Source organism: Gopherus flavomarginatus, chromosome 2 (assembly GCF_025201925.1).
Source record: "Gopherus flavomarginatus isolate rGopFla2 chromosome 2, rGopFla2.mat.asm, whole genome shotgun sequence".
Classification (NCBI taxonomy): domain Eukaryota; kingdom Metazoa; phylum Chordata; order Testudines; family Testudinidae; genus Gopherus; species Gopherus flavomarginatus.
In genome coordinates, this window is record NC_066618.1 from 238,330,768 (window position 1) to 238,349,350 (window position 18,583).

At 41.5% G+C, this 18,583-nt stretch overlaps 1 protein-coding gene across 3 annotated transcripts in view; it reads left to right on the top strand.

Moving 5' to 3' along the window:
- The first annotated feature begins 2,610 nt into the window (after positions 1–2,610).
- The window catches only part of SGK3 (serum/glucocorticoid regulated kinase family member 3), an 85,809-nt gene continuing 69,836 nt past the window's right edge, over positions 2,611–18,583 (top strand). For 2 of the 3 annotated variants that reach the window (XM_050941005.1, XM_050941012.1), the window contains exon 1: positions 2,611–2,805. The gene's annotated coding sequence lies outside the window, so the exon portion shown is untranslated. Of the gene's footprint in view, positions 2,806–3,023; positions 3,182–18,583 lie in introns of all 3 variants that reach the window. The other variant, XM_050941006.1, reaches the window with a different exon arrangement.

The following is an 18,583-nucleotide window of genomic DNA, read 5'->3' on the forward strand; positions in this document are numbered from 1 at the left end:
CTGTGCTTCTTGCTTGCATATATATACCTGCCCCTGGAAATTTCCACAACATGCATCCGATGAAGTGGGTATTCACTCACGAAAGCTCATGCTCCAATACGTCTGTTAGTCTATACGGTGCCACAGGACTCTTTGCTGCTTTTACAGATCCAGACTGACACAGCTACCCCCCTGATACTGTGTTATGGGATAGTCTGATGTGGGGAATCCCTCAGTCTCTCCTGTTGAAACCATTTCTTCCCCCTCCTCCCTCTGTTTTGTGTAAACTTGCCTATAGAGGCCTGATCTGGTAGCTGGGCTCTGAGCATGCTTGCTAGATTGGGCACCACAGGTGAGTTAGGCTGAGAAACACCTGTCTTCCCCTGGTTCATGCATACACTGGGGCATAGGTGTCCAAATGCCTGATGTGAGGCTGCAGTCCACAGACACAAGTGAAACACTATGAGCATTCTGAATTATTTATTTGTATTGTGGTAGTGTCCCAGAAGCTCCAGTTTAGACTGGGGCCCCACTGTACTAGATGTAGTACAAACATACAGAATAGTTCCTGTCCTGAAGAGTTTACAATCCAGCTTTGAAGACAGGAACTAAACAAGTGAGTTTAATAAACAATAGAAAGGAGGAAGAAAAGGGTGATAGTGAACATAAGAGGGCTAGATGGACCTTTGGTCTTCTGTTACTAGTATCCTATCTTCCGACAGTGGCTAATACCAGGTGCCCCAGAGGGAATGAACAGAACAGGTAATCATCAAGTGATCCATCCCTTGTCCCCAATTCCCAGCTTCTGGCAAACAAAGGATAGGGACACCCATCCTGGCTAATAGTCATTGATTGACCTATCCTCAATGAACTTATCTAGTTCTTTTTTGAACCCTGTTATAGTTTTGGCCTTCACAACATCCTCTGACAAAGAGTTCCACAGACTAACTGCACATTGTGTGAAAAAATACTTCCTTTTGTTTGTTTTAAACCTGCTGCCTACTAATTTCATTTGGTGACCACTAGTTCTTGTGTTATGAAGAGTAAATAACACTTCCTTATTTACTTTCTCCACATCAGTCATGATTTTATAGACTCAATCATATCGCCTCTTAGTTTTCTCTTTTCCAAGCTAAAAAGTCCCAGACTTATTAATCTCTCTTCATATGGAAGCCATTCCACATATGGTTGCATAGGCTGGCAAGTGCAAAACTGATGAGTCACATTCAGTTATATTTTACTTATTTTTAAATATATTGAAAAGAGATAGCGTAGGAGGAGTTCAGATATCAGGAGTTGAAGATACATGGTACTCAAAAGGTAATTTCTAATATATTTGCAATTGGGTCTCAGACTTTGCCTGTGTAATCGCTCCATATTGGCCAACATATAAAGGTTTGTCAGAATTGTATTAATTTACAAATAATCTCTCTATAGAAGCTTCTTATTCACACTTCTTGGACTGTCTGCTACACTAGTATCTAGACCATTTACCCAGTACAATTCAGATAGCCTGACTTTTTTTTTTCCTGTTAAAGGATGGTAGTTCTAAAGCTTTGTAGGAAGATACATAAATGTAGTATATCTTAAGTGGCTGCAATTTTCAGAAGATAAAAACCTTAATGTTCTTAAGCATAGAAGTACAACAAGCCATAGAACATACACGAATTTTAATAAGCTTAAAAATGGCACAAAACACGTGGCTTCTCTCATCTTTTCTTTAATAAAAGCCTATTTCTCATCTGTTGCTGGATTGTTTCCCACCCTCAAACTTGTGCAAAGCTGCAAATGTTTCATGTTAAACACATATATTCTAATGACTTAAATTTTCTCTCTCTATGTGTGTATATATAACACCCAGTACCCGAAGATTTAGGTAGAGAACGAGATGTCAATGTGATCCATTCGTACCTGCTGGTTTGGCCCACGTGCTATGGGGTTGGAGCTCTCCCTGCACACACTTTAAGTAGGAAGGACTTTTCATTTCAGTTGCGGTTTGCAGTATTCTTAGAAGACTGTTGGTCTCAGGATATTAGAGAGACGAGGTGGGTGAGGGAATGTCCTTTAATGGACCAGCTTCTAGTGAGAGAGAGAGAAGCTTTCCAGCTGAAAAGAGATCGGTATGGCTGAAAGCTTCTCTCTCTCTCACTAGAAGCTGGCCCAGTAAAAGACATCCCCCCACCCAGCTGCCCTTCCAATTTCAAAGCAGCCAACTGTTAAGAAAGCACCAGCAGGACCGACCCCAAGTGAGTTCATCTGACTTTACCACGGAGGCATAACTCACTGGGGGAGAGGAACGTTCTGCGACCCGCTTTCACTGGCTCTCCTGGGCGCAGCAGCCTGCAGTTGCCTCCAGGCCCGCGAGAGGCCGCGGCGCCCCGCTATCTTGCACGCTCCCTGTGTCACATGAAACTCACATTTATTTCAGCGTCCTCAAATGACCCTCCCCGGCGGTGGGCGAGCGGGCGGTGGGTGAAGCCGCTCCAGGAGCCGGGGTTAGCAGTGGGCGTGGGCTGAGGCAGGGCTCAGTGGTGGCCCAAGTGCCCGCCTTCGGCTCGGGGCGACCAGTTCGGAGCCCGCGGCGGTGGGCGGGTGCCGCCTGGGAGCGCTCCCTGGGGCATGTAAGCGCTCCGCGGCACGAGCCCCGGGCGGGGCCGGGAGGGCAGCCCTGGCCTGCTGCGTGCGTGTCTGGCCGGCGGGGGCCCCGGGAGGAGCTCCGCTGACACGTCAGGGAAGAAGCATTTAACCCCGGCAGCGGGCTCCGGGAAAAAGGAAGAGAAAGTGTAAAGTGGCGGAGGCTCGCTCAGCCCGGCGCCGGGCTCTGGGGTAGGTGCGGCCGCGGAGGAGCCGGGCTGGGGGTGGGGGCAGCCAGGGCACTTGCGATCCAGCCGCACGTGGCCGCAGATCTGAAGCTGCGGGGACTTTAGGCTGCTGGGGCTCTGCTCGGTGCGGCGCTAACCTGGGGGAACGCGGGCCTTGCACCCTGCTCGCTTGTACTTAGAAATAAGTAGGCTTTAAAAAAACCCTGCCTCCCTCTTCCGCAGGAAGCCCGAGCTGCTGGGGTGCATATAACGCTCGCGTCGGGGGGACTAGGGACTTGCTCAGAGTTCCGGAAGGAAAAAACGCTGTCTGGATTATTTAATCCTCGAAAGGGAATATTGCGAGGAAATTACCCGGTAGAAACGCCTTGTACAGGCGCGCGGTAAGTATCACCGGCATTAGAAAGCGTGCGGCGGTACCCTGTGCTCAGCTGCACATTTGTTTCTGGCTTTGAATTCTTTAGAGGAGTTGTAGTGACTGGTCAGATCAGCTTGTTTTCAGGTTCCTCGCGTGTCTGCCCATGTTGATTATAAAAGAAATAACTTGATGGGTGAGGGGAGAGAATAAGGAGGAGAAAATCTCAGGGCAAGATAATTTTCTTCCAGAGTGTAAGCATAAGGCTCTACCTTTCCGTTCTTACTCTTCAGTGTCATGTCTCTTTGGAACAATTTAATCTGTTTGTCTTTTCCTTTAGGAAAGGTAGGCTTTGTTTTGTTACCTGCACTTCTGTTTATTATTTTGCAGTCTGTGCATGCAGTTTTGTAACATTCTCCTGCAAGTCTTTGCAATCTAAAGGCTACAGCACGTTGCATGAGAGAAAGCTGATTAAAAGTGAAAGAGGAATGCAAAAAGTAAACTATACACTGAAAAATAAAAGTGTGCTTCTAAAATTCATTCAATTTTAATAATTTTTTAGTAAACCTGACAGTCTCTTCGGGGCCTGATCCTATTCTTATAGCCAGTGAGTGTTCTGCCATTGTCTTAAATATACTATAAGGGAATTGGTTCCCAGATGAAAATCTGCTATCTGTGATGTGGGGTCTGTTGGATCTTCCTATACTAGGTTGGAATGAAATCTTTCTAAAAGTTTATCAGGCTCAGTTTTACCTAACCCTTGTGTCTTAGAATAGTGAACTGAATTGCAATCTGTAAAATGATTCATATAGTATGCTTAAAAAAGAGACTCATTTTAAAAGGATTGTCAACTTTAACAAAACTCACTAACAGGAAAAAAAATCTGTTTTCTTTTAAACAGTTTGTCCTGAATTGTTAAATCCCTCAACAATCTCTAAATAGTACGACGGTGGACAAGAAACTTAATGGGAGCAAGGGACGCTGTCAGCTTGCAACAGGGGTAGGAAGGGCCTACTCTCTCTGAAATGTACCTGCTATTTTTACAAAAAAACCCTAAAATTACACTAACCAAAAGAAGTTAATGAGCAGAAAAATTCTCTATTTTCCTCTTTTCTTACTGTGTGCATTTGACAGCACTTTGGCCCCAATCTTGTAATCAGATCCGTCTAGGCAGTCTTGCACTCACATGGATTCAATGGCAGGATCAAGGTTTGTGTATGGTAATTTCAGTTCCTCTTTCTTCTCTGTGTAGTCTATTAGCGAGGGAGAAACTGAAAATATCTTTATAAAAGGATCTGATTACAAGATTGGGGCCCAAGTGCTGTCAAATACACAGAGTAAACAAGCAAAAAAAAATGGAGAAATTTTCTGCTCATTAACTTCTTTCAGTTAGTGTAATTTTAGGTGGTTTTTGTAATAATGATAGGTACATTTCAGGGAGAGTAAACTTTCCTTCCCTCCCCCCAACCAAGCTGACAGTTTCCCTTGCTCCCTTTAAGTTGTTTGACCTACTATTTGTGTACTTCACTGGATCTTCTCTCATATGTCCAATGTTTAGGTTGGCTGGTTGGAAGGTTTTTGGGGTATGACTTGCAACTGTAGATAACCCCAGTGTTATGATTCCACTACATGATCCTGAATATATATTAGTGCCTGGTGAAAGCAACAGACATTTGGGAGGTAGGGAGTGACTAAGCTCAGGGCAATTGAGAGAGACTGAGTAAAGCTTTCCTCAAAGCCTTAAGTGAATAGGGGCCCTTACCTTGCTTTCATTACCTTCCCTCTGAAAGACACTAAGCAAGTTAAAACAATATGGGGCTGTATTACCTTTCTAACCCTTCTGCCCCTCTGAGTTTGCAGCAACAAGGGCCGGGTTCAGTATCCAGGGGTTCCATTTCAATAATGCAATGCAAAACCGGCTTGAGCCCCCACCCAGTGACCTGGGACAATTACATATCACCCCCCGGGTGCCTCTAAAAGACAATACTTCCCTGCTCACAAGCACAGAGTCTAAGTGTAGCAAAAGTCTTTCAATAAAGGAGGGAAACAATGCGGCATTATGTTGGGGAAACACCACAAACATGAGCAAAAGACCCACCTCCAAGTAAGTTTTGGCAGTGTCTTTTTCCCCTCAGGGTCTTATGTCCAACAACCCAAAAGTCTCTGTCCCTGGTCAGTGCCGCCCCAGAGGTCAAAAGTTTATTTGTGGAGTTTTACCCCCCCAGCCTGGGTGGAAAGGGGGGGGGCACACAAGGTGTTAAGGGGCACCTTGTGTGGTCCGATCCTGACTGCCCTGCCTTTCCATGGAGTTCTGCTGCAGCCTTCACCACGAACAGCTCCACTCTACCAGCCACTCCGCTCCTCCAGCCATCCCATGAGTTGCTCCACTCCACTCCCTGCAAACTGCTCCACTCCGCTCACTGTTCCATGGGCTGCTCCAACCATCCCACAAACTGTTCCACTCTGCCAGCCCCTCCACTCCACTCCTCCAGCTGTCCCATGAACCGCTCCAGCCATCCCTGCAAACTTCTCAACTCTGCTCCCCTCCCTGTTCCAACTGTCCAGCAAACTGGTCTGCTCTACCAGCTATCTTTAGGCTCCCCTGCTAGTTAACACAGCACTCACTGATCTCAGGTCAGTAATTTTAGCTCTTTTAGTGATTTCAGCTTCTAGTAGGGAGCCTCAGTGCTGGTATACTATTGGCCCAAAGTGAATTCAGCTCAGCAGCCTCTAGCTAGACTCATAATGGAACAAAACTAGCTCTGTTATTTAATAGTGCAGAGGGGAGAAGGTGCAACTGGTTTGTCGGGCCCCATACTATCAGGTACATATACCTTTCCCTAGTCTCTCTCAATTCATTGGGTTTTGGAACCCATGTCCCTTGTCTATCTAGTGCTACTTAGGTGATGGTGAGACCCTCTGTCATAAAACAATTCCATTGTCCTTGATTCACATAATCAGGGTAACAATACTTTATTCCTCCTGCCCCAATAACAGAGAAACTGGGGATCCCACAGCTGCCAAAGTGAGCATTTAGGGTTGCTGTGGGCTCATGCTAGGCAGGGTGGGTGTGCCTATGCAAACAAGATCAGCCTCTGAAGTTCTTTTCCACACTCGCCATAATTCACCACCAGATGTCAGGGTAGAGCTCATCCTGACTCTACTTACACCTTTTTTAGGTAACCGCAGGGTTAGAGGGAGAAGGATTTGTATCCCTCTGACTCTCTACATCTCCTTTTTCTCCCTCATGGAGACCTCTTCTGCACCAGGTTGAGGAGGAGTGGAGACAAGACAGTACTACAGCGGTGGCTAAGCCTGCCTTCCACACAGAAGGGGAAATCCACATGCAGGGGGTTCCTTTCTGTGCAGATGTGGTGGGGAACAATCTAAGCCTCTGAGATGAATATTTTTTAGGAGTCAGATGTGGGGAGTGGTGGTACTCTTCCAAGCTCCACCTACAAAACAAGCCTTACTCACTGCTCCTACCAGATATGGCAGCTATTCAGAATAAGAGGATCCCAGAATGCACATAAGGTTCAGCTACCCCTCAGTGGGGTCCAAATACATTCATGGGCCCTGCTGAGCTTCTCACACTTGGCTTCTCTTTGATGGGCCTTGACTGGACTCTGCAAGACTGCTTGGGTTTGACTCCTTGATTTTGGAGTGTGTGTGGAAAAGTGTGGGGGTACTCCCCCAAGCCCATTAACTTGTGGGACCAACATGACCTGTCACTCAGTAGACTGTGCAGATCCTTGTAGTAAAATTCTCACTCTCCTTTCTTACATGCTTTGATGAGCAGTGGAATAGCTAATCCTTTAAATGTCAACACTGTTATCGTTGGGTATCTGAGTTAGCCCCTAATGAGATGAATGAGGCCATTCACCCATTTTCAAATTTTGCGAACAAAGGCGGACATCACTGCATCGATTACACTTAGTTTGTCTTTGAGGCTGTCTCAGCCACTATAACAGCTGGAGATTAACTTTTTTAAAATGAATCTTAGATTCTAGAGAATAACAGGGCAACATGAAAGAGATGTACCGATGCATACTGGCTGAATCTGAGCCCTGATTTTTTTCCTCAGAATATTGAAGAATCCCATTAGTAATCAAAAGAAGTCTATTTCATACCTTAGGTTTTTCCTAAACCATCTGTCGTTCTGGTATGTAAATGATGTACAAAAATTAAAGGTAGAAACTAATGTTATCTTAATAGTAACAGTCTCACTTCCTAACCCTTGTTCTCAGAAGATGCAGTTTTCAAAGGAGCCTAAAGAAGTTAGGTGCCCAAATACTATTGTACTGCTTTAGGTCCTGTGATAATCCGAGTCTTTGTATGTATTTGGGTAAATCAGTTAGACTATCTGCTGGCAAAATCTGCTGCAAGTTATTTACTAGCCTTATTTTCTGCTACTCGTTTTTAACATAGACTAGGGGTTCTCCAACTGGGGGTTGCAAGGTTATTACGTGGGGGGGTCGTGAGCTGTCACCCTCCACTTTACTACCAGAATTTATAATAGTATTACATATAAAAAAAGTGTATTTAATTTATAAGAGGGGGTCTCACTCATAGGTTTGCAATGTGAGAGGGATCACCAGTACAAAAGTTTGAGAACCACTGACCTAGACCATGATCCTGCAATCAGATTCACATACACCTCTACCTCGATATAATGGGAGCCAAAAAATCTTATTGTGTTACAGATGAAACTACGTTATATCAAACTTGCTTTGATCCACCGGAGTGCGCAGACCCCCTCGTGCTCACCCCCTACCCTGCAAAGCGCTGCTTTACTGTATTATATCTGAATTTGTGTTATATTGGGTCACATTATATCGGGCTAGAGATGTAGTTGGCCCTTTTTAGTGTGTCTTGTCTAAATAAGCAGTTAATGCATGTCAAGCTGGGGTGTAAATCTAGAGCGCTGTAGTGTCCTGTGCATGTACTGTCCATGTAGCTCTTGCTACCACCCAGTGAAAGTTCCCTAATGTACATTGACATGCTAACTGCAGTACGTCAATGCACACTAGAGAACTTTTAGTGTGCAGCAAGCTGGAGCGCTAACTGTCCTTTGCTTCTGTACACTAATTGCTCAATTAGACATGCCAGTGTGTGAGTGCATGAGTCTACCCACATGGATCAAATTGCAGGCCTGGTACTGTAGTTTACATTTCCTAGTGGTGTACTGCACCCTCGATTTCTCCATGAAACTCTGACATCAACAGGAGCTCTGTATGTAAAATGAGAAAAAGCTAAGGCTCAGGGAGGGCAGAGTTCTAGTTATGAGTTACTGGCCAAGATTTTCGAAAGTGAATGATTCTGAGATTTCTTTTTTTTTTTTTTTTTTTTTTTTTTTGGGGGGTACCCAATTGAGATACCATTACAGGAATCTGGCTTTTCAGAGGGTAGAAGCTCAGCACCTTCTGAAAACCCAGGCCCTCTTAAGGTGTCTCAAGATGAACAGCCAAAAACTGAAGCACCCAAAATGATGAATAACTCTGAAAATCTTGACCACTGTGAATTTTGTTTATAGGCTAGTACAGGGGTTCTCAAACTGGCGGTTGGGACCCCCTCAGGGGGTTATGAGGTTATTACATGGGGGGTCATGAGCTGTCAGCCTCCAGCATTTATTATGGTGTTAAATATATAAAAATTTGTTTTTAATTTATAAGGGAGGGTCGCACTCAGAGGCTTGCTATGTGAAATGGGTCACCAGTAAAAAAAGTTTGAGAACCACTAGTAGAACTGGCACAGATGGTCTAAACAAACTGAATGTTTTGTGTATATGTAAGGTTACCTATCCTTAAATATTAAAGTTATAGAGCATAATAATTTTTTCAGTTAAAATAAAATTATGTGTGCCTGCTTATCTTGGTGTGTGAAGTGACCTGCAAGGCAAAAACTCTTGCTTCATCGTAAAGAAGTAGTGAAGGGTTAAATAATATCCTAAAGCTTAATTTATTTTATATTAGCTCCCATCAGCTTCTCACTTTACCTAAAATCTTTCTTTGGAGAGGTCACATGAGATTGTAACCTGCATAGTACCTCTCCCCATCTTAGACTAACTGATCATCTACTTCTTACCACTCCTGGAGAGCATGAAAAGCTGCCACCCAGGTTACAGTCTGATAATATCCATGTCCTCCATGGTGAAAAGATCCTCTAACAATAGGGCACCTGATAGTCCTGATATTTTAAATGTTTTTTTAAAAAGCAGAATTTTTTTTTTCCTTTTGGAGTGGTGACAGGGAAGGTGAGAAAGGAATTGGAGTTTGTGTGCATTTGAATAAAGGAACATTAAAGCATAAAATTGTGTGCAGGGCCGGCTTTAGGCCAATTCCACCAATTCCTCCGAATCGGGCCCCGTGCCTAACAGGGCCCCGCGCCCAGTGAGAATCTCTTCCGTGGCTAGAGGTGCCTTTTTAATTTTTACTCACTTGGCGGTACTCCAGGTCTTCGGCTGCACTTGGCAGTGGGTCCTTAGCTTGTTCTGGGTCTTCGGCGGCACTTCGGCGGTGGGTCCTTCAGTGCCGCCGAAGATCTGGAGCGAGTGAAGGACCCGCCACCGAAGTGCTGCCGAAGACTCGGAGCACCGCCGGGTGAGTACAAGCCCCAGCTGTTTTCTTTACGTATTTTTTGTTTGTTTGTTTTTTTGTCTTCCCTGCCAGGGCCCCGTTGAAACTGTTTGAACTGGGCCCCGCACTTCCTAAAGCCAGCCCTGATTGTGTGCCCCAACCTCCCCACGCGCACACACTTTGGAGTTCCCCTTTTCAGTTTCAAACAATCCAACAGAACTATATGCCTTGCCAAATTGTACTGAAAAACTTTGCTGTTTCAACAGTTGCATAATTTCTTGGAACATTGCATTCCTTTTGGAAAAGTGAAAGAGATATCAGAATCTGGTTCTCTGATGGGCCACCTAGGCTGATCAAGCTAAGAAATAGGATTGACACATCTCACTGTCCATGAAGCATACTGCGTGCCACAGGGTTGCAATCTTCTCTTCCACTGTGTGTAATCAATTTCCATTTTGTTGTGTTTTTCCTCTCTCACCTATTGTTCTGAAACAGTTGAATAATGGTATTTAACTTATCAAATTGTTAGCTGAAGAACGTTGGGTGTAACGAAGATGAGACAGCTTCATGTAGATTGGAATAATCATGACGTTACCAAGAGTGTGAAACCCAATTGTTGGATTTTGGTTTTGCATATCAGATTTTACATCTGTAAATGGCTTCCTATAAATTAAGTTAAAAATTTTCAGAAGTATTCACTAATTTTTGTGTTCTCTTGTGATGCAGTGTACAAATCCAGCATGAGCCAGGAAAGGCTAATGGTATGCTGGAGGGCCCAGTCAGCCCTGTCCTGTGACACCTGAAGCAAGCTTCATGCTTTGAGGGAGGAGCTAACAAGGGAGACCCAGTTCAGGGGCTATTTGGTTGGGAGGGAAAAAAGACCTGGAGCTTGCCTTGTGGGGTAGAAGGCTGGCTGGGGCATGAACCAGGGAAGATCAGTGCCTGTTGAGACTTCCCTGAATGGAGGGAAGAGTATGTTTCTTTATGTTCATTTTTAGTTTGGGTTTTGGGTATCCTGTAGGAGTGGAACTTCTAACCAGAGGGCTGAGTCACCTCAGCCCAGAGGGTGTTGGAGGCTGGGTGGATCAGGTGAAAGGCCCAGAGGGAAACAGAAGAGCTACTGATTCACTGAGTCATACTCTATTTTTGGGTGACCAGCTGGTGCTCTGCCTCATCCCCCTCACCCTGATCTGCTGTCAGTGGATTCTTTGGTCCTTAGTATCTCTGAAAATTAGGCACTGGCGTCAGGTAGGCAAACAAAACTAGTGAATGCTTCTGAAAAACTTGGCAATAAACAACCAAAGAGCCTCATAAGTACTGTTTATACCCCATGCCTTTGTAATAATATTGCACTGAAATGTGCTTCTGGATTCAGAGAGGTGAACATACTAATGAATAACAGGTATTTAGGCTTAAGACCTCATCCTTTTGATCTCTCATGGCTTGTTTTCATTCTCTTCAAGCACAGGCATGTTGGACATACATATCTGTCCTAATTCACTCTTGGTCTGCAATATCCAGACAGAGCTAGAGTTGTATTCAGAGACTGTTGTTACTGTTTCAGATATAGTCTGTTTAGCTTCTTGGTATTACACATGTAGGGATCTGGGATCATAATCAAGCCATTAATTATTTTACTCTCTTTAGTAAATTAGGGACTGAACTTCCAAAAAATGAATGCTTCTGAAGCTTCCATTTCATGGTCTGTTTTGTCTTAGATTTTTTTCCTCTAACATTAGCTGCTTAACAAATCTGTATAACTACTGTACTGTTTGCAGATGGGATTTAAAATTACATTGCTTTCTCAGGGGAAGATTAAAGCATAGAAGTTTGGATCACTACCAAAACTACTTTACAGGACAAAATGAGTGGTTTAGAAGAAAAAGCTAAATGACAAAAAATATACCAGGGCATCTGTCTGCCTGAAGACTGGTAATTCAAACATGTAAGGGGCTTGTTTTTCTGCCACCTTGGTTGCAAACTAGGGAAGGAACTGAAGTTAAACGAAGGGGTAGCTAAAGAAAGAGAGAGGTAGTTGAGATAAATATTTATATATGAGGTGTTCAAATAGAAACAACATGAGTTTGTCTCTAAAGGTGAGTTTTCTATAATAAATAACTGGATGGTTCCATTTTTATGACAGGTGGGGTAAAGGTGCTTTAAGAAATAAGGCACAGTGAGGTTAAGTGACTTATGCAGGGCCGCATGGTGAGATACTGGCAATCTAGAATCAAACTTGGGTCTCTTGACTCCCTTCCTTAATGCTAACTACTAAAATAATGCAGACTCACTAAAATACCATCAATATTTAAAAAAATTGCTTTCACTGGTTAGATTTTTGCATTTTACTCCCATGTGAGCAATTAAATTAGAACCACAAAGTGAAACTCACCAGACTAATTCAATAGTACCATGTGACTTGGGTTCTTAGGACACCAGAGAAATGTTTGAACATTTAATATTAAAAGTTTAAATGTAGAAAAACAATTCATGAAAACACTTCTCAACATATGGGATTTTACAGAACCTAGACTTGGCCCTAAATGACTTCCTCCTGCATTTCTTCTGTGTTCAGAGTTCCCATTGAAAACTGATGGGAGTTCTATGCACAAGGGACTGCAAAATCAGACCATGATGGTGTCCCTTTAAGGTATGTTTTGCTATAATAATACTTGTAATAACAATGAAGAAAATGGTAAATTACATAGACTCGTAGGAATAATTAACATAGCATTGGCTAATTAACTAATCAGTTTGCAAATGTCTTATATAAAAGCTTTATGTGTAGAAAGCAAACTGTATTCTAGCTATAATGTTATCCTACATCTCACAAATGTTTATAGCAGATATATGCAGAAGAAAAATGAAGGTAGATCAAAATGTTCAGAGAAGTTGGTAGAGGTGGTGGTAGTTCTCATGTTAACTGGTGTGCTGGATGAATAGGATTCTTTATAGAATTATCTAAAGCCAGGCATTGATTTATTTGAAAACAAAGAGTTCTTTAGAGCAAAGTTTAGGCTGGCATTGCCATGAATCCTAGAATTATTCTACATTTAAATGAGAGAACAGTGATGTACTTGTACTTACATTTAGTACTGCAGAGAACTGTTCACTAGAGAGAGATTCAAACTTTGAGCAAGTCTTTATAAATTCAGATGCAAAAATTTCTAAGTCTACTCTTCTCACAATATGTAGGTAATGGAAAAACAAGCCTGAAAATTGCTAGAAATTGTACTATCCTATGCTAGAAATTGTGTCAAGCTGTTAGGGACATGTAATTTTGTGATTAAGCAAAGAAGCCAAGTAAACACTTTCTCAGCTAAAAACCATAACTACAATATTCAGAGTATGAGCTTATATTCAGTGTTACTTTGGGGTGTCTAAGGCGCTGTATGGAGGGGGTAAGCAATTTCTTAGATGTGTTTTCTGAATGTTCTGTTTCACATAGTGTGTGAGTATCTATTTTATATCTTTGGTAATTTAAAAGCCCCACAATAACGTTTATTTCTGACTAAAATCTGAGGCTAGATAAAAAAGGGGTGAATTTGAGATCCCCTAAATCAACTAAAACTGACTCTCTGTGCAACCACTATTTGAATGCTAGGTTACATGTGAAACTTTAGACACACAACTACTGGCTGAATATGAACTATAAAAGCCAGATAGAATCCCTACCCTTAAATTCAAAAGCACCCTTTGTTCTTGGCTATAGCCATTTAGATATTTCAGCTCCTATTATGTAATATAGTTTGAGGCCTCCAGACAGGAGACCCCAGGAGCTACACTACATAGGTGGAGCTCAAGTTAGGAACTGCCTTATCTGAATTTTTGGCATGTGTCAGAATAGGGGTAAGGTTTGTAGGGTGAGGGTCTTTTTGTTGTTGTTTTACTATGCACATACAGCTCTGTTAATCTGGAACTTTAAAAAGTCAGAAAGATTAACCAAAATATGTAACAATGTTTTAAAACCACTTTATTTAAAACAAATGTAGCTGTTGTATGATGGTTTTGTTGTGGAAGCATATACTAAGGACCTCTTTAAACTGATCTTCCAGATCAGTTCTAGGCCTAGTACAGTAGTGAGATTCACATGGGGAGGGAGGGAGGACCTAGAGCAGGGTGGGCCAATTCCAGTGTTACTGGGAGAAACACTGCTAGCTTGTCAGTATATCTGTGTTTCTCCCCATAACGTTGTAGGTGACTTCTTTATAAACCTATACATTATCTAATGGACCCAAGTAATGGCAGCCTTTTGTGTAAACTAACTGGAAATATCAAAATGTAGACTAATACGATCAATGTCTAGTACACAATACATTTCAGAGGTTGGTTCTAGTTGCTAGTCCACATACCACTTTCCTTCCATGCCACCACCTCTGTCCTCTCTTGCCTACTTCTTGTCTGCCACCACCATCTTCATTCTAAATGGAAAATAAAATTGCCATCAACTGTAACTCTACCTATAAACATTTAATTTAAAAAAGCCTTCTACGGCTTTCAGGTGTGTGTGAGAGACAGTGTGTCCAAATAAAGCTTCTCCGTGGGTTCCCCTTGTCCTGTCTCTTTAATATACTACTTGTCGTTTTGTCTAATTTTTGGATCATAAGCTCTTCACAGCAGGGCCAACATCTCTGTGAGGCACTGGGCATGTTTCTTGGCACCAGGCAAATTATAATACATCATTCCTCAAAATGCTGTGCTAGGCCTGATATGCCAACTTAGGCAGCTTGTTAGCACTTGCAGTCACTCCCACTGTTGCTAGTACTGGTGGATCTGCCCCAGTAGGAGGGTCATCCAAAAAAATGTGTAAACACTTACTTATTACTGTAGGCATATTCTCAGCAGTAATTGTGAAACATCTTACTACAAGTTGCTGTAATCCTTAACAACTGTAGAGGAACATGAGTTACAACGTTTGGATACAGCCTCCAATTTTTTCCAAAGCCAAGGTGTAGTCAGCCCTGGGGTTTTGGCTCAGACCTCTCTCCAATACTTGTTCATGTATAAAAAGGCAAAAGATTTACAGAAGCACCTTATTAGAATAAACTGTTCTGTGATTTTAGGTGACCTTAACAATTAACTTAAGTACTTCACACTACTCCTGTTCAAAAGAGAACACTCTGCTGCATTCCAATATCAAAAGCAAACTAACCTCTTGTAAGTTCAGCCTGAGTGAAGGTGATGACACTGAAACTGTTGTTGGAATCTAGAATAATACAAGCATACAGTATGAGGATTTTTTTAATTCTCAGACTCTAGGTTGATGGAAGAATTCTTCTATCTGGAGTGTATGTTGACTTAACTACATCTCTTGGGGTGAATTTTTCACAGTCCTGAGTGATGTAGCTAGGTCAATCTTAATTTTAGGTGTAGGCTTAGCTGGGGTCGGGGTGGGGGTGGACAGGACACTTCTGAGAAGGAGAGAAAATTTGTAATGGTTGTAAGTTAACTTGGTCATGCTCATCCCATCCTAATTCTGAACTCCAGCTGTTGGATTATGAATCCTTTGGCTGCATCCAATTTGACACCCACCCCAACTTTCCTATGGGAGTTAGCAAAGATGGGAACATTAGTGCGCAAAGAGACATCCTACATTATAATCTCTATGTTGTGTAGACATGAAATAGTGCGAAATTTTAAGAAAAAGTAGTCTAATGTAGGCCTCGGGGAAACTTACTGGTGAAATTAAACAAGACTAATTTTTTGTTCTGACATGGCTATTTCATAGGGATCTTGTAGTGTGTTGTGGTTTTTGTTTTTGTTTTTTTAAATTTATGCATGAAATGTCTTGGCTTGCCAGTTAGTTGCTTTAGAAATCTGGTGGTAATTAAACCCATTGCTGGAGGAAAAAATAGACACTTTAATAGTGCTACTTTAATAGGCTTTGAACCCTCAGCATTTTAAATGTGAAGCAGATATACTTTCTAGTAGGTTACACAGTCTTTGGTTAATGACCTGTATTTCTCTGGACATTCCACAGGCCACTGGAGAGCTCCTGTATTGTCCAATTAATCCAATAAGGATATATTAGTAAAATACAGACAATGGCTAGTTCAGTTTTTCAGTTCATAAGAACTAAAATACAATATGCAAAATTAATGTAAATCAGACGTACTGTTTTGCTTTTTGAAAAAAGTTTAAACGTTTGTATTATAAATTTTGAAAACTAAGTGATCAATTTTACACTGACTAAGATTGCTTTGAAGTTATGAAGTACTGAAATTCTGTTTTTGGGGGGGTGGGGACCAAAAAAACGCACAAAAACAATTTCTCTATCACATACAAAAATTGCTTTTAATCTTCATTTATTTGTTGAAGAAAATTCTAGCTGAAATATAGAAAAATTCTTGTTCTCACTACTTATTGAAGGAAAACTGACTAGCTTGTCAGACTTACATGCAGCAAGATCTTGAGATAAATCAGGGATTTGACAAATTGACTTGAATACTGACTGTAGGAAGGTATAATAACCTTAAATGATTTTGCTAAAAAAAATCCATTCATCTTAAGTCTCTCTCTTTTTTTAAAATTATTTGTATGCATTTACATCAAAACTAAAAGTAGATGAGAGAGAAGTTTTATGATACAATATTTGGAAACAGGACAAGTGGTGTTGACTGGAGCAACCTGCAATATATTCCTATCCCTCCAACAACAAAAAGTATGTGAGCCCTACTTTGCTTCCTGGAATTGCATGTCAATTATGAAACACAAACTTATCTGTCAAAACAAGGGCTATTAACACACATCCACATATACTGTGTTTCTTTGTGTCCCACTTGCTGAAAATTCCATAATAAAGCATTGAACAACAAAATTTTAGCTATTGAATTCGTAGTGGTTTTTATCTATTGAGTTATCACTTCGTAGACTATGGAATATATACTGTACGAGCAATAATGTCAGTGGAAATATTCTAATTTTTTTATATTAAAAAATAAAAGTATAGCTATGTAACAAAAGGAAAATAGCAATACGTTAAAACCAAGGTCAATTTTCTTGTTTATATGATCACCAAGACCTTTGATAAGGCTGTATTTTAATCTTAGTATATGCTCTTAATACATTGGGGATTACCTGTCATCTCCATATCAGATCACCTCATTTCTTTCACTTATCCCCTCCTGGTCTCAAAGGTTCTGTATCATATCTGTCTCTCTTTTTTTGGTTTAGGAGGACTGTATGGGGATATCTTTATAAGCCTGTCTCTGAAATTCCTTAAAAAGTAATTTATGATGGTCACCATGTCAGCCAGCGCCAGTGATGGACCCAGGACCTTCAAGAGCTAAATGCATGAGACTCTACAACTTGAGTTAAAAAGCCAGGCTCTCATGCCAAGAGGTAGTACACTTACATCCTGCAAGGACTGGACACAGAGGATAATATGCATTGATCATTAGATTATATAATTATGGTCGGTAAGGTGCTTACAGTATAAAACCTAAAAATGGTGCCTTGCTACTCAGAAGATCAGCTCCCCATGTCATCAGACATATAGTTGCTTGTGTTAGTGGTGGATTTTTTTTTTTTTTTAATCATTACTGTTTACTCTCATTAGGTGCATGGACTCTACTGAGCTATGGGAGAATGAGCTAGATTCTCTTCTGGCTTGGATAGTTCAGCTAAATTGCTAATGGAGTTACAATTACACATGTTTTTGGTGCTGGTAATACCAGAACACAGTGTGACTATCTCAGATTCCAGGCTGAATTTGCAGATGTGATAGCTTGGGGCAGGGGTGGAGCTTTTGTAACGGAGCAAATTTCATATTAAGATCATTGATACACTTGGGACTCCACAGTTCCTTTCTTTGCTAGAGCTATGCTTTAGCTGGCAACCACGAAACAATTCCTTCTCTCCAGAGGCTAAGTACGCTGGTGCAACACTTCAAGACCCTAGTAGCCCAGGGAAGAAACCTGGACTGATAAGCACATCCAGATCTTTCACTCTGTAGTGAGTGTACTATAGATACCAATGCACCACAAGTTTGTTGATAGGTACAGTATCTATGCAAATGTTGCACAATAAATCTGTTCATTTACTTCAAAAATATACACAGTGGGTGGTTGTGTTTTTTTGTTTTAAGGGAAGGGAGAACCACACATTCCTCTGCACATAAAACAGCAACAAAAGTGTGTGTGTTTATCCAATCCAGATTTGCAGTTCTGTTAAAATGACAATACAGCTGAGATCTTGGAAGCAAAGTTCATAACATTCTGAACAGAAGTTTGGAGTATTTTAACAGCGAAGTCTAATTGAACAAGCTCTTTCATACATATGTTCAACCTGAGAGACCTGTGTTCAGCCCTGTTCAGATCTTCTTCATACTGAGTTAAAGTGTGTTTATAAACTGAATACCAAGAAGAGAGAATCTCTCAGTTAAGAGAATGAGTTGCAGATCATATTCCAAGGTCAAGATAATACATTGGCATAGCCACACGTTTCTGTTTATAATGGCTTTCAGCTTCAAATTTCATGGTAATAATTACTACAGTATGTATGTGTTTACTGACCTAGTATAAATGAGGGGGCCACAGCTCCACTGAGATATCAGCTCACTTGCATCAGTAGTGGCTTTTTATGCCCAGAGGTCTAGATGTAAATTAGCACTGCCTTGTACCTGTGTAGTGAATCAGGCTCAGTGCGTTGTACAAAACGTTTTGTATAGCTTATTCAAGCATTTTTCTTTATAGCTAAAATAAAATCTGATTTTGTTTTGCTATGTGTGTATATATAACACTTGCCCATCTATGTAGAGCCTATAAAAGGTGTTATAAAATGTACTGGGCCTGATTATCCTCTGCCTGGAACCCTATGTAGTACTTGAGCAAAGAAAGTATAAGATGCTACGAACA